Source organism: Panthera leo, chromosome D4 (assembly GCF_018350215.1).
Source record: "Panthera leo isolate Ple1 chromosome D4, P.leo_Ple1_pat1.1, whole genome shotgun sequence".
Classification (NCBI taxonomy): Eukaryota; Metazoa; Chordata; class Mammalia; order Carnivora; family Felidae; genus Panthera; species Panthera leo.
Window position 1 is genome coordinate 70690541 of NC_056691.1, and position 19656 is coordinate 70710196.

Genomic DNA, 19656 nt, shown 5'->3' on the forward strand with positions numbered 1-19656 from the left:
ATTCTTAAGAGCTAAAATGTAGAAACAACCCAAATATCCATCAACTGATGAATGGATAACAAAATGTAGTATATCCACTACACTATTTATTTGGCCATAAAATGGAACAAAGTTATGATACATGCCACAATATAGATGAACCTTAAAAACATGTTCAATGAAAGAAGCCAGCCAGAAAAGGCCACATATTGAATGGTTCCATTTGTCTGAAATGTCCAGAATAGGTGAATACATAGCATCCGTAAATGAGTGGTTTCCAGGAGCTCTGGGAAGAGGGGAATGGAGACTACCAATGGATATGGAAGTGTTTTTTTTGAGGTCTTAAATATGTTCTGGAATTAGATAGTGGTGATGATTATACAACTTTGTGAAAATACTAAAAGCCACTGAACTATAAAACAAAACTGAGATAAGGGTAATCTATCTGCCTTCACAAAATTATCTCATATAAATAAATATGTTCTTCAAATTCTAAAAAAAAAAAAAAAAAAGAAAGAAAGAAAGAAAAGAAAAAGAAAAAAGAAAACCCTTTCAACTAAAGCCAGATGAAACCAGTTCTTGTAATTGTACTTTGGAAACCAAAAGGTGTGAGTTAATGTGAGTAGAATATCTTTGTCCAATGCCTTTAGCCACTGGTCTAGAGCCAAGGGTAACCTTGACTCCCGTGGGAAGGACAACTTGCTAATCTATAACCATCAATCAACCAGGAAGTACATATTTTTTATTATCTACTCCTTACCTAGAGGGTGCTGGCATGCCAAATCATTCAGTGGTACTCTATCAATAACCCAACTATGAATGATTATTCTTACAAACAGTTAAACTTGAAGGGAAGGAAACTGATCCCAGAAAAGGGTTTTACATGCTTGGATCCTTAAGACCTAAAAGAAGTGTTCAAATGAAATGAGATACATAGTTGTCCAGGACATCAAATCCTGGAACCATTTAGATATCACTTGACTACGAAGAAGTAATTAAATGGTCCAACAAGCACATTCAAGATTATTTTGATGTGGCAACTTTGAGGGTATGGTCAAGGTGTCACAACCCAAGATATAAAACACATTATCAGTCAGATTACTTTGTTATATTGGCCTTTACCTTTTGTTCATCATTGTAACTCAGCACATGTTTGTGAGGCATGTTCTATCATGACTCTCTTTCCCAGGGCAATAGGGCTAAGTCCTTAAATTAGAGTCTTTATCAGAAATAAAGGTGAATTAAAGAGAGAACAAAACTTTAAAATGTATCATTGTATGTAATGTATACCAGATGTGAGGTGATCTTCATTTTGCTCATAAAGGATATCTTTACTCTAATAAAGCACTTGGAATTTCTCTATTTCTCCATCCATTGCTACTGCCCCAGTTCAGACCACTTCATCTCTTAACTAGACCACGGCCATCCACTGGGAACCTATCTCCCTTCTTCCATACTTCCTCCCTATACTCCATTCTTCACACAACAATATGTAAATCTGAACATGTCACTCTACTTGAAACCCTCCAATCATCTTTTCATCGTTCCCTGAATAAGATGATGCTTCCCTCAGTTCCTCTCTTCAAGATGTTCCCACTTTGGGATCAACTCCTAACTCACGGAAGAAGACACGGGAGTCAGACCCCCAAAACATCAGCTTTATTCCTAAAAATGCTGGATTGGGGCACCTGGGTGGCTTAGTGGGTTGAGCATCTGACTTTGGCCCAGGTCATGATCTCATGGTTTGTGGGTTTGAGTCTTGCTTCAGATTCCCTGTCTCCCTCTCTCTCTGCCCCTCCCCACTCACTTGTGCATTCTCTCTCTCTCTCTCTCTCTCTCTCTCTAAAGCAAATGAACATTAAAAAAATAAAAAAATTAATAATTAAAATGCTGGATTGGAATACAGATGTGTAGCTATAACCAGACCTTAGGAGCCAAAATTTCCCTGTAGAAACACAAGGGCTGAGGTATAGGGGTTTCGTCTCTACTTACTTCAGGGCCCTTCCTGTTTTATTTCTTGATAATTGCAGAAACCAGTAAACACTTTGTCTAAAATGGCATGTTTATGGTACCATTACCATGTAAGCACAGTTCTTAAAACAACTGGAGAGACACTGAGCTTTTTCTCTTCTTTATCACTTTTATAATTTACAGGAAATTAATTGTAGTGTTACTCACACTTAGTCATTTTCTCAGGAACACATTTAGAGAACTATTAGAAATTTGATAACTGAAATGTGTAACCTAGCACTGTCCCACCTCTGCCCAAACAAACCAAACAAACAAACCGAACAAACCAGTAGGTCAATTTCATTTAATCCTGAGTTGCAGGCAGGGTTTTATGAAACAGTGCTTCTTGCACATTATTATAAAAATTATTCATAGACCTCAAACAGATATTTTAACTTTTAACTATTCCCACAGGCCATGAGCTCTTAGTGGAAAATGTGGCTTGATCACCAAACACTGAAATGCGAAGCAAAACATGAACTGGTTGAATTAGAAGGTAATATATCAGGTAAACTCTCTGGGGTTGGAACACATCATGCCCTTCAGGAGAAACAGAAACCAAAAATGTAGTTCCAGAGTTGCTCATTTCTTTCTTGAGAGAGAGAGAGAGAGAGAGAGAGCGAGAGAGAGAGAGCGTGCACACAGGGGAGAGGAGCAGAGGGAGGGAGAGAAAATCCCAAGCAGGCTCCATGATCAGCACAGAGCCTGACGCTGGGCTCGATCCCTTGACCCTGGGATCATGACCTGAGCCAAAATCAAGAGTCACTCAACTGACTGAGCCACCCCCAGAGTTGCTTCTTTTGGTTAAGCTCCGCAGACTGCTTGGAAAGCAAGTGGAATACCGCTATGTCATAACAGAACAACACTGTAGCAAGTGCTTTGCCCTATCAGTTCCTTCCATATTGCTATCCTCACAATGACCATGTGACTCTCTAGAGCAGGTAGGAATATTCTTTTGATAGGGAGGAGACAGAGACACCCAAGAGAGGTGGTTTGCCTGAAGTTACATCGTATAACAGCAGGATATCCTGGAGAGGACTCTGCCTGATGGGGACCTGAAAGTCCCAGGACTTGGTCGCAGGCCTGGCTGTGACTGTCGTTCACTCTGGACAGTCTCACACTGTCCAGTGAGTGGATGGACCTCATTGTATCAGTTAGAACTCTGTCTGTTCCAAGGAACAGGAACCAAAATTGACCTAGAAAAAGGAATTTGGCAATTCTGGGGCTAGGTCTGGCCTCGAAACTTGAGGAAAGAAATCAAGTGACATCACCGGGACCGAGTTTCTATTTCCTCTTTTGGTTCTACAACCTTTGATTCACCCTGTTTTCAGACAAGCCTTCTCTTCTTCTCTGTGGTAGCAATCCTGGTTGCTGCAGTTCCAAACCTAAATTCCTATCGCTTCAAATCCAGTGAAAAAGAACAACAACAACAAAAATTTTCCTCAGGAGCCACAGTCCAGGTTTTATTGTGTCCCATTGGTTGTGGTTGAGAGGACCAGTCAGTCACTGGGGTCACATATTGGACCAGGCCAAGGTCACATGCTCTACCACTTGGGCTAGGCTGGGGCAATGAGAAACAGGATCCTGTAGAGGAACCTTCAGGGACCCCTCAGCTTATTTAGGATGGAAGGCTTTGGCTTTGCTGTCCCTCTTAGAGTTCACATCATGAGGGGGCCATACTTCCCTATGGAGAAAGGAGGGATAGATGCTGGGTACCACCCCCCCACCCCCGCCATCCCTATGTTTTAGTAGCCTGTGCATGTCCAACACTGCCAGTTGTTAAGAGAATCTTTGCTTCATATTTGGCTTCTAGAGCCATGCCAGCAGCTCTAGCTAAGAAAGAATAAACTAGAAAGGGTCAGAGAGGGTGTGTCCGGCATATAAGCACCACGTACAACAACCTTTATAATCACTTAGCCAATAGTCTATGACACCCAATATCCCCTGGTATGTGTCCAAGATACAAATTTCATGATCTAGAACCAAGATGCTTCTTTCATATCTAGAGAAGAAAGAAGGGCAGCGTTTCCAGTCTACAACCACTAGTTTAATTAAACTGCTTCATTATTTGGCCCAATGACAACCAGTAAGTTAACATCAGCCCCTGCTCCCCAAGAGGAAACATATTATTCTGGGAAAGTAAGAAGGTTAATAGAAATACGATATAATTTAGGAGCCAAAAATTATTACTAATCCTTTTCATGTTACAGGTTGTCAATGTATTCATACTATTAAACTTAATAATAGGGTGATTATATGAGAAGAGGTTACTTTTATCAGTCACGAGAGGCTAAAGGAAAGGAAGAGTCCTAATAAGGGAAAGATTCGGTCTATGCCAGAATTTTGTAATCCTTAATTTTGAATTCATCTAACATTCCAGAACTGTTGCCATTTCACACTTAGGTCAACTGAAGCGGGAGACATTGTGTGAAATTCCTTAAGCCACTGATAAAGCAGAAACTTTACATATATATATATATATATATATATATATATATATATATCAAACAAACCCTAGTCTCCCAGGGCCCAGACTTCAGAAGGCAGTACCACGCTGCCTCTGCTTTAAAAATGTTCCTTGCCGCCTTTGTATCCCATCCTGATATCACTGCTCAAGGAAGGGTTCAAGTTTTGGTAATGGATGTTGAGGTTTGTGTGGTAAGAATTCACAGTTGCAAGCAAGCAACGGAAGCTTGTGCTGCAGGATTTCTTCTCACGGACTTTCTGGTAATGATGCAGAACTGGGCTTGGAAACTGAGCAGGAGCGAGGGAGGGAGATAGCTGCATGGACCACAACCAAATAAAAGTCACAGACCCAGTCTGGGGTTTGGAGAGAGCTGCCACTGCCACCGAATACGCCGCCACCCTTGGGAACCAGATGCCCCTGGATTATAGTTAAATAAAACAGGATGCTTAGTTAAATTTGAGTTTTAAGTACATAGTGCATGAGATTTCAGAAGTATTGCTATGCCCCATCCAATATTTGAGATATACAGAAAAAATTATACTAAACATTAGGTTTTTACCTGAAATTCTGATTTAATCGTACTCTCATTTGCTGAGTCTGGCAACTCTATACTGGATGTATTGTTGCTATTGCCACTGCTGTCCCTGGAAACCAGCTACCACAACCACTCAAACGGATACGGATCTTTCAGGAGGCTCTTTGCATCATGGGTTCCAAAAGGAACCTCACTGAAACAGTTATGTTTGATTGGTGGTGCCTCTGTTACATGCCCCTCTTCCAAACACGAGAAAAGTTGGGAAAGCTGATGGTGTCTCCATTGTTAGTGTGGTAAATGGCCTGTGTCTTCCACTAAATCTTAAATTTCTCAGACACAGGGTTGGGGCAGTAGTCAGGTTCAGATACTGGGGGGAAAATAAAATCAATGCCTACCTCATTTTCCTTTGACATAAATCCCTCCTTTTTCTCATTGTGTAGTGACCAGTGAGTTGGGAGCCAGGAAAGAGAAAATAATTCTCTTTGCCAGTGACTGGTTCAATAACCCAGATCTAAGCCAGTTAGCATCAGGCATCCTCTTGGCCACAAGGATTGTTGCGGGATTGGACATGTGATCCAATCTGGACCAAAGATGAGAGTGAAGTCCACCCGAAGATTCTAGGGAAAGTTACCTTATTCCGGAGACTTACATTGAAAAATGATCGTGAAATGCCTGGGCGGTGGATTAAGCGTCTGACCCTTGGTTTCAGCTCAGGTCATGATCTCATGGTGCGTGAGATTGAGCCTCGTGTCGGCCTCTGTGCTGACAGAGAGGAGCCTGCCTGGGATTCTCTCTCTCCCTCTCTCTCTGCCCCTTCCCCACTTATTCTCTCTCTCTCTCTCTCTCAAAATAAATAAACTTCAAAAAATTGTTTAAAATAAATGAGTTCATCTTCCTGCAGTTGTTGTGTTGGGTACTCGTGGCGCCTGAAAATTCTGCTCCCTCTTGCTTCCAGCCTGAGATAAAGAACACAGAGAGAAAACAAAGGCAGAAAACATCGGGGTAATTGCAGAGAGGTAGAGCTGGAACCACTGGATTAAGTCCCCCGACGCCTGTCCTACATCTGGACATTCAGTTCTGTGCACCAATACATTTTTGTTTGGCTGAAGCAGCACCATGTTGGGTGTTCTGGTACTTATAGCCAAGAACAACCCACTGGAAAAAGGCTTTGTGAATATGTGAGCCACTTTTGTAAGCTTGTCATTTGTTGAATTCCGAAAGTTTAGCATAATATGTTTTGATTGAACTAGAAATGATTGCTGTTATGAACTTGTGAGGCCAAGATTAGTATTTAAATTAATGCAACACAAACAACTAGAGAGCAGCCTCGCTAAGCCCGGGAGAGAAGCCCTTTATGATTATTGCCAGATTCTTGCTCTTTCTGCTTTTATGCCCCGCGGATGAGCCAGCCTCTCGGGGAGTACCCTCTGAGGAGAGAAACATTTAAATTCCTGGAAAGGCCTGCGGTACAAACATACACAATATTTCAGAAAACACTTCCCACTCTTTTTCTTTCTTCATGAGGCAGACAGCTGCTTCTTTGGCCTGCCTAGCAACCCTCCCCAGTTCTTTGGGCGATAACACCTGCTTTTCCTTGGGAGACTCTCTCTCCTCCATTTCTAATAGTCCCGCCGAGCCCAGCCATCCAGGCACACCCGCTCCCACCACGAGGCCGGAGGGTGAGCACGTGACTTCAGACCAAACTCCTTCAAAGAACGTAGCTTTCTAAGGAGTGATGCAAGAGGGAAACTCACTGGGATCATTCCTACAGGGATTCTTCATGGGTCTCTGCTCTTGACACCCCTGGAAATGCCTGATTCCTGATTTCTGACGCTTGATTCCAGAGGCCTCCCCAGTGGCTTTGTATCGGGTAGCCAGAGTGAATTTCTCTTGCATGCTGTCAAAATCCTTAGCTGATACACTTCACCAAAGCAATCCTTGAACACACCAAGCCTATATTTAGGAGATACATTCTTTTTTTTTTTTTTTTTTTTTTAAGTTTATTTCTTTTCAGAGAGAGAGAGAGAGAGAGAAAGAGAGAACATCCGAAACAGGCTCTGCACTGTCAGCACAGAGCCCAACGCGGGGCTCGAACCCACGAACCGCAAGATGGTGCCTTGAGCTGAAATCAAGTCAGATGCTTAACCGACTGAGCCACCCAGGTGCCCCTAGGAACTACATTCTTAATTTTTACTAGGTGTATATATAAAGCTTTTTATAACATCTTCCATCGTGTGCCTAAATTATCATATAATCAATTATTGACAACAATTTTATCGGGAACTAAAGTCTTGGAAATGAAAGTTAATTTTAAGGATTTATTTTTAAAACATTGATATAGCACTTACTGTGTCCAAGGCATTGTTTATTTGCTTAATCCTCATTATACTCTAGGGGCGTAAATACTGTCATTATCCTCATCTTACAGATTTTTGAAACTGAAGCAGAGAAAGGTTAAGTAACATGCTCAACATCACACAGCTAGTAAGTGGTAGAGCTACAACTTGACCCGGGACTATCTGACTCCAGGCTGACTCCTACACACCGTGTAAGAGCTGGCATCCTCAGAAGCCTGAGACAAACTATGAAATTGACTTCTATGGCAAAAGATTAGTTCTGTGTAAAAGCAACTTCGTGATGGAACGTCTTCTAGTCCAGAAGCAAGAAAGATCAACAGAGTTGGCTGAGGCCTCAGGGTTCCGAACCAAATGAAAACGCCTTAGGATTTCCAGGGGAAAAAATCCTCATCTAATTAGTTAGAAGCATGAACTAAGTCCAAACACCTGCTGCTGTCTTCCTTTCACTGTTGCCAGGTGTTCTGCGAGCAGGCTTGGATGAGGAAGTAATTATAATGGCAGCGGAATATAATTAATTATATAACTTCAACTTATTAAGTTTATTTCCGTTAAAATTGCCCCATAAACTGGGATATTTTAAAGGCTGCCATAGAAAAGGGGAGACCAGAGGACTTAAGCCTCTTTTCCATTTGACTCAGCTGTGAGTCATATCCTCCAGTGCGAATTCTCTCATATCGCAATTGTTAACTCTAGTAAATATCTGTGGAGCTATTCGCCTATTCATTCAGCTAAATGTACGGAGTACGTGCTAAGTGCCAAGCACTGTCCTAGACCCTGGGATTAAGACAGTGAATGAGCAGACGAAAATCCTTGCCCTTATGGCGCTGCCTTCACGGCCCTTATAGTTCTTGTGTGGGGTTGCAATTCCACGGCCACAAAATTGAAAAAGCCTGAATTTCTCCCGGCTCTGGATCGTTTCCATTGCAATCATGAATGGAAGAATGGGGTTGCCCGAGGGCTGTGCTGAGCCTGGGAGTCTGTGCAGGGTTAGCTGGCCTGCTACTTCCAGAAATGCCCAAGAGAAGGATACTGTGGCTCCAGACTGCCTGGCAGAGGCCATGGTATCTGCTGGAAGATAACGAGGATTTGTCATTGTGTGCCTGGAATTTCATATGAATACACCGTGCCCTTCATATATTCGAACACACCTTCTTCTCAACCTAACATCCAAAAGTAGTAGCACTCACTGCACCCCCTCAGATTGCCGCCTTGGCCTCGTCCTTTCTCCTTTTGTAGCCGTTCCCAAAGGCGTACCCCCTTCCCTGCACCCCACACCTTGGACATGAACTTCTTGCCTGAAGATGGTAAAAACTAACTAGTTTGAAAATGAAAAACCAAGAACTGACACCTTTGTCTCAAAATAGCCAACAGCCTGTTATTTCAGGGGAGTTAATCTCAGAAGGAAAATGGGTCAAGCTTAAAAAAACAACTCACATGGCACCACCTGGGTGGTTCAGTCAGTTAAGTGTCCCGCTCTTGGTTTCCACTCAGGTCATGATCATGGTTCGTGATCAGGTTCGTGGGTTCAAGCCCCACATCGGGCTCTGTGCTGACAGTGCAGGGTCTGGTTGGGATTCTCTCTCTCCCTCTCTTTCTGCCCCTCCCATGCTCATTCTCTCTCTCTCTTTCTCTCTCTCAAAAACAAATAAATAAACTTTAAAAATTAAAAAAAAAACTCACATGGATCCTACTGGTACAGCAAGAACTTGGGACTCTGTGAAACACAAACCAGGAAAGGACAATCGCTGATGGCGTGGCCGTGGTTCCAGGGCTACGAACAACTAACTCTTTGTGGTGAGTGTATCTGATGAAGCAGTTCCAGCCACCGACTGGGAGGCTAATGCCTAGAAATCCCGGCAGGTGTCGTCAATGACGACGGAAGCCCAGAAGCAGCTGCTTTTCAGGAGCTTGAGGATGAAACTGGCTATAAAGGTCACATTGCTGATGGATAGATCCAGGTTTGTTGAACTTCACATACCACATGTGGTGACAAGAACTATCAATGCAGATGATGCTGGCTTTGGCTAAGACCAAAGGACAGTGGCCGTATGTTTTGGTAAATGAGCCCACCAGGCTCCTTCACCAAGACTTTGTATTCAGTTTGGTTGCATATAGATTTGAAATGAGCTTTTTCATCAAAGAAAAGCAACACGGAACGTGATGAACAAACAGACAATTTGCCAATGCACCTATTTTCACATCTTCTCTGCAATTGAGGGGTCTCTTAGAAGCCATGACCTCTCCTAGGTGCCATCCACGGGGTGTGGTAGTGATGGGGACATGGCCTACGATATCACACTTGGGTATAGCTGTTCATGTTCTCAGCATTTCAGTTGAATTGCGAGCATTGCTACCGCATGTGTTATTTGCTATTTATAACAGCTTCCTGGTTCTTACCTGAAACCTCTGTTGACACCTGTTGCTAAGATCATCTTGCAGAATGGGTGCCAGCGACAGGGAAGAGAGTCCCCCAGATAGGAGCAGGTGAGGCATGTGTAGTGGAATGCTTCTTTGGGAAATGCTACTTGGCTAATCCTATTGATGGAACAGAGGGTGGTTTTGTTTGGAAAAAGCCTCAGTAATAAGAAAACATTGGGTTCTAGCTTAACTGGTAGGTTTTTCTTTAATGGTACACGGGGTGTCTTATATTCAAGGGCAACCTGGAGTCTATACAATACAGAATTATTATACCCATTTTATAGGTGAGAAAGCTGAGACACAATAATGTGAATTAACTTGCCCCAAACCCCATAGCTTGTGAGTGGCAGAGCCAGGATTTTATCCTGAACTGTGCAGTTGATTTAGGGTCTAGACACTCAGTTAACTGTTGCACTATACTATTCCTCGGTATTCATGCAGCCTATTAGAGGAGGTTATCGCAGACTGATTTACTCAATTAGCCAACCGACTGATTCACTGGGTGCCCTATACACTGGGGACAGGCCCAGCAGTGAGCAAGAACTTGGAGCTACCCTCAGAGAGTAAGTAACTTAATAAGGGAATAGATCTTAATCATGTTACAGGAATAAATGGAAAATTGCAACATTCAGTAACAGAAAGGAGAACCATACAATGCTATTCAAATATAAAAGGAGGGGCCCCTTTTCAATCTGAGAAATCAGAGAGGGCTTCCTGGAAGAAGTCTCCTTTGAGTAAAGGTAAGTAGGCAAAGAGGTTGGAGGGAAGAGCATTCCAGAAAGAGGAAAGCATGTTAAAAAAGAGCCTTGTGGTGGGAAAGAGGGTAGCACCTTCCTAAACTAGAAAGAAGCCAGAGTGGCTGTAGTGTGTGTGTGTGTGTGTGTGTGTGTGTGTGTGTGGTGCACTTGTGTGCACAGGTGGATGCCAGAGTGTTCTGAGATGAAGGCAGAGAAGTAGGTTGGGGTAAGATCGGGCACCTCCCTTGTGGCCAGCAGTGATGCTCTCCCAGAGTCTCACCGTCCCATTACCGTTCCCCAGTTCTAGTTCAGTAAATCCGAAACTGTCCCAAAGTCTGATTCATCCTCTGTGGATGAGAATATTTTTTCTGAAAGCCCTTGATAAACGGCTACCCTGTGTAAGATACAATTATTTCCTTTGCTTTTCAAAACAGTTCTCGTTGCTTGCTCTGGCTCAGCATATGATGAAACTCACCCAGAAATAAGAGAGCTTTAAAAGGGAATTCAAGTGTGGTAATATGGCTGTCTCAGCGGGTTGGGGCTGCTGTGACAAATTCCCCAGGTGAGGTGACTTGCCAACAACAGTAATTTATTTCTCACAGCCCTGGAGGTTAGAAATCCTAGATCAGGGTGCCAGCATGGCAGGGTGGGAGCCCTCTTCTGGGTCATAGGCTTCTATTTTCGCATGGTGGAAGGTGCTAGAGAGCTCTGCATGGTCTCTTTTTATAAGAGCACTGATCTCTTTTATGAGGGCTCTACCCTCAGGACCCAGTCACCTCCCAAATGCCCCACCCTGTTTGGTAATGGTATTTCAACATATGAATTTGGAAGGGGACACAAGCACTCAGACCATAGCAATAGTTTTCCAGATTTGTAAATCATTATGTATAGAAAGATGGTTGAAAGTTTATTTGTCTATGTGGAAACATGTGGCCTAGAGAGAGGTATGCAATATATTGAGATCATATAAATTAAACATACCATATTTAATTTGTTCAAAGATGCATATTTTTGCATTGAAATTATGACATGTCTTATGACTAAATATACACATTATGTGTCACATACGAATTATCAGCATCTTATCTTTCTTGGTGATATATAAAATAATAGTCTTAGAGTTGGGAGTACACTGACCTCCAACAAAGTAGAATGTACAAGAGTCAAGTTCATAGAAGCAGAGCCTAAGACAGGTATTGGGGTTTACCCAATTTATTGAGGAGTGCCTTTTCAAAAAAAGCCTGTCAGGGAGGGAGTGAAGCAAGAGAGGGAAGGGACAGAGGTAAGCAAGGTCTCAGGTCAAAACTAGCATCTGGCTGATCCGTAGGAAGTGGGTTCTGAAGCATAAGCCCCATCATGGTTTTACTCTCTTAACGCAAGGGGCCTTTTGTGCCTCCCTCAATTAGCTAGGCATTGACTATGGGCTGCCTTTAGAGGGTCATAACCTCTTGAGCAAGGGGCTCCCATCAGCCAAGGTTAATTCTCAGAAGAAGGGAGGCAGCTGGGAGCCAATATCAACCAATAGTCACAACTGAGGGTTGGGGACCTCCACTTGGTGTAGAAGATCTGAGGGACATTACAGCATCCACTGGAGGAATCTTGCTCAGTTTCAAGGTTCATCGTGCCCACAAAGTAGAAACCAGCGGCTCTCAAGAAGAATAATCATAATCCTGTCATGGTGTGATTTGCAATGTCCTCAATAATATCCCTACACGAGACTCATCACCAAGTGTCCTAGGGCTGTTTCTTCCAGGTCCCCTGAGGACAGGGCAATGGGATGCTGTCTGAAGTCACAACAGCCACAGGCACCGAGCCATTCTGATTTGCATGTGGCAGATCTAGCTCCCAAAGGACTTCACAGACTCTTAACATCCTGGGCAGGGTAGGGGGGTGGTGGGTGGTGGTTAGTTCAGAGATGAAACCATAAAGCAAGTGGGAGTGTGTGTTCTGTCCCCTCCTCCATCTTTCTAGAATCTTGTGCCCTCTCCCAGCATCCTTTTCTCTACCCACATCACCACCACTCTCCCTCTGCCTGATCTCTAACTTTGAACTGTTCTCGGAAGCTTTCTTTCTTTCCTTTACCCACAAGAAACTTACCTTAAAAAGTGTTACTTAGGAATTTGATGTGTTACCACCTGGATACATTTGCATTTTAAAGACCACTGGCAGAGGATACAGTTTACCAGAAGGAAAGGAATAACTATTGGTGTAATTTGAGGCATCTGGAGTCCTTTAAATTATTCAACGTGTACAAGCTCCCCATACAAACTACAATCATGGGGTGAGTGAGTAAAGAAACTGCAGAGAAAAGTTGGGAAGATCTAACTCCGCTCACTTATTTTGGCACATAGACCAATCAAGGCCACTGGGCTTAGCTAATTCTTCTTTTTCTTTCTCCCTGTATCTTGGCTTTCTCTGCACAAAACAGTGGCCAGATGGATGGCATTCCCAGGCTCAATCAAGGGCACAGACAAGGATGGGATCATTCCAGTATATGAATTTTCCCCATTGCACTGATAACAGTAACAGCAACGACACAACCAACAATTACTGAATGTTTTCTAGGTGCCAAGCTCCTTTTGATCCCCAAGCCTTGGAAATGAGTTGTCAGTGGACTTTCTGGTTAATAAGTGCTACACCTCAATCTTTGGATCATTTTTACCTGAATCAGTTTGGTGAGTACACATTTGAGCTGACCTAGAAATGAACACAAAAATGATCGGAAGAAACAATTTGACCAAGGTTGTGTTTCCTAGACTGATGGGGAGGAAATCCCCCTAGGCATGGGGCGGGGGCGGGTGGGGGGGGGATTCTGGCTCAACTAAAAGGGGTGCAATAAGACAGAGGGATGAGGTCCTAAGGATACAGAGCTGTATCCTTACAGCTTAGAAGATAAGGGAGCTTAGAGACCACACAATTCCAACCTTCTTATTGTACAGATGAAAAAAAAAAAAAATACATCCAAGCTAAAGCAAATTGTCTAAAGCTACAGAGCTCCAAGCAGACTTGGTGGTCATGGTGGTGACATAGTTATAAAGGCAGGTGTCCATAAGGATGTTGCTAGGTTTAGGTCAAGGTATTTTCATACGGAAATATAAGTTTAATGATGGCTGCAGTGGAATTAAGCTGGGAGCATATAAGGATGAAGACTGGAGAATGGCTTCTATTTGATGAGTATTCATTTACTGAGAGTGGATTAGCAATCATTCTGAACTCCCTTCTCAGCAGCTGGTGAGAATGGCAAGCACCATCTTAAGGAGGTATGTTCTCCAAGGTGGGCGCCTGTGATTAGAGCACATAGCCAATAGAACATCTTGGTGGAAAATGTGAGAAGAATCGTTTTTATGCCCAAACTGTTCTTTACTATTTTAAGAAGGAAGTGGCTAGTGTTTTTTTTTTTATCTCTAGTGTTTCTTATCTGCCCAGATTTAGTCTATCAGGGACTTATGAAAGGTAGTGTGCGGTCCACTAGTCACCTACAAAGGTTAGTTTTTGGTCTTCTCCAACCAACTGTGGTTAAATATCATCAGCTTTATGATAGGCACTACAACACTACATTTCCAACATTTCAGTCTCTTTGGAAGTCTAGAAGACGACGACTGTTTATTGCACATTTTATTAGAGGCCCTTGGAGGATAAGAAAGAAGTAAAAAAAAATTAAAAATAAATAAAGCCTATGGTTACATATTCAAAAAGATTATAATCTGGCTGCAAGAGAAGTGAAAGCCTCATCATCCTTACCATATTCATTAACACCCTTGAACACTTGCTATGGATAGGTACCATACAAAACACTTCATGCACATGATTTCATTTAATACTCACATTGACCTTTAGGAGGGTCCATTATAACCTGATTTACTGATGAGAAAACTAAGCCCCGGAGAGGCTTCCAGCTTGGCAGTGGCTGAGTCATAACTGCAAACCCAAGTCTGTCTGACTTTAGAGCCTGTGATCCTTCCATCACTGCACACTGCCCTCACAGGAAAGCTTTACGGCAAAGCATGGTGATTAATTGCCAACCTGATTAATAGAGGCAGAACTGGCCCCGACATAGAGGAGATCTGTTCTTGGCTGCTGACGCTATTTATTCTGCCTGGTTTTGGATTCTGTACACTAACTTCTCACCCTCATAATGTGATTTGTGTGGGAGCTGATTATAGACTTGTAAAGTATATAGAAGCCACGCAGTGTGTGACTTGTTATTATATGTGTTAAAGACCAGGTAGAGAATAATTCAGACACCTTTGCTCCTTCTGACAGGTCTAGTTTATAGATTATGAATTAAATGTGAGCACATTGTCTTTCCCCCTTCCAAACCTGCATTTCTAGGTAGAGACAGAAATGTTTTCCCCATCTTAGCTGGAATCTTAGGGTTTCCTGTGTGTGTCTGGGCAGCATTCATCCATCCAATAGTTACCAAGTCTCTACTAAGTGCCTGGTAATGTCCTCAGTACAGCACGCACAAGGATGGAAAACCACAGCCTTTGTCCTTAGGAAGCTGAGTCTCATGGGAGACAAACACAGGGTTGCTAGCTTTTGCAAATAAAAAATACAGGATAGCCTGTTAAATATTGCATGCAACATACACTAAAAAAATTATCCTGTTTATCTGAAATTCAAATTTAACTAGGTCCCATGTATTTTAGCTTGTAACTGTAGGCACACATGAAAACCCACTACATCTGACAAAAATATGGCGGCTCTAATGGTTGTGCCCACAGGACCCCACAGACACCCAAGAGGACCGCCAAGGAAAGCTTCATGAGACTGTGTGGGCCAGCTTAAAGGAATAACGCATTTGCTGGGGGATCTTGAATAAGATTTGACAGGCAAAGATGCAGGGAAGGAAATTCCAGGAAGAGTACAGAGTCTGACAGAATGCCTGGGGTGTGTGGGCAAGGGGAGAAGGGCAGAGATGAACGTGAGGGTCAGGTCATGAAGGGCTTCGGCAGAAAGACAAATGATTCAGGATCTCATTCTGGCATCAACAGGAAACCCCCCGATCTAATACTTGAAAAAAGTTTTTTTTTTTATATACTCAGATTTTGGCTAAGGAGGGTTTCACAAAATGTGGGCCATGGACCAACGTTACTGAGAGAGGTAATTTTAGGTAGTAATTTCTGATGATTTGGGATAGTATGGGGAATGCAGCATTAAATAGCCTTGACTCGCACAAGGGAGGGTGGGAATCTTTTTTCCAACTTAAAGCTCTTAATTTTATTTGTATGTGTACAACTTAAAAACATTAGCGAACTTTATTTTTTATAACAGCTTGGGGTTTAAGAGACATTAAGAAAGTACAGTGCGTTCCCATATATCTCTTCTTGGTTCTTTTTTGTTACTGTCTTTCAATTACTTCTTATTACTCAAGATGAAAGTTTTGATTTGGTGTTATTCTATCCTTTTTTTTTTTCTTTTTTTTTTTTTTAGGTAACCTCTATCCCCAACGTGGCTCAAATTCATAATGCTTATAGTCTCATGCTGTTCTGACTGAGCCAAGCCAGGGGCCCCGATTCTGTTCTATCTTTAACACCTAATAGCTGTTCTTTGTGTTGGAAGAGAGGGTGAGGAGACAGAAGAGGGAGAAGGAGAGAAAGGGAGGGCGGGGAAGAGATCATTCAGGCTTTGAATCTTTGACAAACCACAAAAATCAGTTCTTTTCAATGTATTTGTCTACGAAGGCTTTCTTCCACTTCTGAGAACAATATTCATCTTCCATTTAAGTTCTGATGACAAAAAGTTTTGTTGCAAAATGAATTTATTCCTATACAAGAAGTAAATAGGTTGATAATAACAGTGGCATGTGGATGACCAAAGCTTAGAAAATTCAGGGCTAAGGTACCCCAGCTGAGGCTGTCCTCTTACCTGGTGGCACACTCCCGCTGAATCTTTTCAGCCTTATGGGGCTTTCTGGGGGAAAGCTCCACCTTCTTTGGGAGAAGGAATAAGGATTGCCTGGGAGAGCAGTGGCTTTGCAGGAGTCCAGTATATTGCTCAAACTCTTTCCCCGGCTGCTCTTCTCCGACTTCTCATTCTCATTCCCATCTGGTCCCATATTCCTTTTCTTAAAAGCCCTGACAAGAAATATAGTCAGATGGATGCTTCCTTTTAAGAGGATACCAACATGAAAATCCCAAACGTGTGCCCATAAAAATTTGATGAAAACAGAAGGGCTCAAGATTTTTAAAACAGCGAGTACCCATGATACATCTAAAACTTGGCATTTTCAGCAACATTCTGGGAGAGAGGACTATTCGTTGACGGAAATTTCTTTGAAATCCATTTTCTGGATCAGGGTGCAGGGGCTTGTATGACATCAATAAAAGGACTGACCAAGGCAGTGGATTTTATTTGCCTTGAGAGAATTTTTTATTAGTTCATCTTTCCTTTAATTTTCTCTAGCACACCTGGGTTCACATTTGGATGCAATCAGTTACTAGCAGTGTGACCTTAGGCAAAGAACTTCACCTCCCTGCATTTGTAAACTGAGAACAGTACCACCTTGAAGATCAAATGAAATAGTGTGTGGACTTCTTGAGCCTCATCGTTTATCAAGAGTTGCAATTTGTTTTCCCCATTTCCTCTTTGGTTCTATTGCCTCAATAATGATTGCAATTGGTCCCTTGATGTACATTAACAGTGGTGCTCAACGTCAGTGTAGATCAGAATAATCCAGATTCCTCTCATGATTCCCCAACCCCACCCAGCTTCTGATTCAGGGTGTGGATTACGTGGGAGAATGTGCACGTCTAACAAGTTCCCAGGGGACGCTCCTGGTCCCAGAACCTCACTTTGCAAACCTGGGTACCATGTCACCCCTGACAAAGATGAAACCCTCAGGCAACGGCTTTCCGTTGTGACTCACCAGAACCTACTTTGAGAAACATATTTTACATGGTGACCCTAGTATAAATATACGTATAACTGAACAAGTTCCATGAAATGATAGTTACCATTGCTATAGTAAATATACTCTGACATTTCTTGCTTTGTTTTAAGAGAATGCTGACCCACTAAATTGCATTTTATGAACCATTATTGGATCATGCCTCAGCTAGAAAATCATGTTAGTGCTTGATAACCAAATACTGCATTGGTAAAAATGTGCACCTCAGAAATAGACCACAAGGCAAAAATTAAGTGACTTCCCATTCTCTTTTCCTATCAAAATAGAAAGGACATTATAAAAGCATGGACTCTTTCCATTTCTAGGCAAGAGAAGTCACACAGGAACCTTGCCTGCTGAAATGGGATGGAGAAGACTGGTCTCCAGGGAATTCTCTTGAACTCTGACGTGTCCTGTTTTATTGTTAAAATGATACGGCGGGCCTGAAATAACAATGAAAAAAATGAAACCTCTGCCCGCTCCAACATGTACAGAGACGCTACAAAATGTAACACGCCCGAGGCTGCCAGAATGATTCCATCCACATCTGGGCATGGAACTCATCCTCTACCCTGTCCTCCACTCTAGAGACGTTTTTCAGGCTGCTCTTTCCAGAGGCCAGCGACTAGTATGAGTTGACTTTGGTGTACAAGGGTCCTTGACTTTCATTCATAGAACTTGTACCTATGACACACTCACACAGAGAACTGGACCTTTCCATTGTCACCAGCTGCATCCTGATTTCCCAGCCATCTTCCCCCACAGTGGCCTGTGCTCTGGGGATGGGTGAAGACCTTAGTCAAGTTGATAGGCGTATTCACTCATACTAGTGCCAGTGCTGGTCTCGCCCCAGGGGCCTCAGCCTGGCCAACAGCTTCCTAGCCCATATTCTTTGCCCTTCCAGCAGCCTGGCCCTCTAGAGCCGGCTAACTCCAGGCTACAGTCCTCACACCTCATCTGGCCTAGCCTCCGTCGGAGCCCTACCCAGAGTTCACCTGGGCATGGTAGAATGGCATGTCTGGGGACAGGGCGTGAGTGACAGCTTCAGGACCCCTGGGCTCTTGCTTTGGTGCAGGGAGGTGCCCCTCTTCTTCTGTCCTGCCTGATGCACTTAGCACATCTGGTCCCAAAGATTTAAAGATTAGGGGCCCTAGAACCTTCCATCCTTGTTCCTGTGGTGAGAGCAGGTTTGTGGAAAAGAGAAAAGCCAGGCTTGATTTGGGCTCCAGGGAGACAAACAGCTGAACCCCACGAACAGAGTGCACGGCTGCCTCACCCCATGAAGGTTCCGTCTGTCCTCACCCCCCGGCGGTGGGGGTTTGGGCTAGAAAGAAGCAAAGTATCACTAACAATACTTGATATTTTTATGAAAAAAAAAAAGAAAGGGGCAAAAACTTTTTTCGAACCAAAATGCTCTTGTAATTGTGAGGTCTGAGTCTGTTTGACTTTGAGGCCTGCAATTTTAGTAACACTTCTCCTCATCTTAAGATCTCAGTCACCATTCTACTGGGAAGCTACATTTCAGGATGAAGACTGAACAATGAAGGAGAACTAGCTACAGCAATGGACAGATGATTCCGACGAAAACCGAAAAGCAGAGGACAGAAGTACACAGAAATACCCTGGGATCCCCATCTCTATCCCGTTCATGTTGCCGACTGCATGCGAAGCTGGCTATATTTCTATCTTTGGATTCTATGAATCAAGTGTTATTCTAGATACCCGTAGCAGTGCTGGGGACAGAGTAGGTGATCAATAAGTATTTACTGAATGATTAAAAGGTGTCCCTTTTCTCTTAAGCTAGCAGCTCTTGGTGTCCTCTACGTTGCAAAGAATTCTCAGATTTTGTCAAAATCTCAGTCATTAACAGCTAGGGAAGGCTGGCTCGACTTTATGACTTCAGATCCCCAGCGTTCACCTGATGGCAACCCCAAGTAGTCAGTGTGAGAAGAACTGTCTTCTCTGGGTCCTAAACATCAGAGCTATCTCAGTTAACAACAAAACATCGCAGGTAGTAAAAAGACTTTCTGGCTTTTGTGTATGTATATGTGGATTTTTTTTTTTTAATTTATAGAAGAATTTTAGAAAGGCAGTGGGGAAGAGAAAAATGACACCGTTCTAATTTAAATGGATGCATCAGAGAAGAATTTTGTACCACAAATGATGGCTCAATTAGAATTGGCCTCTACTTAGGGTTCCTGGGTGGCTCAGTTGGTTGAGCGTCCAACTTCGGCTCAGGTCATGATCTCACAGCTGTGAGTTTC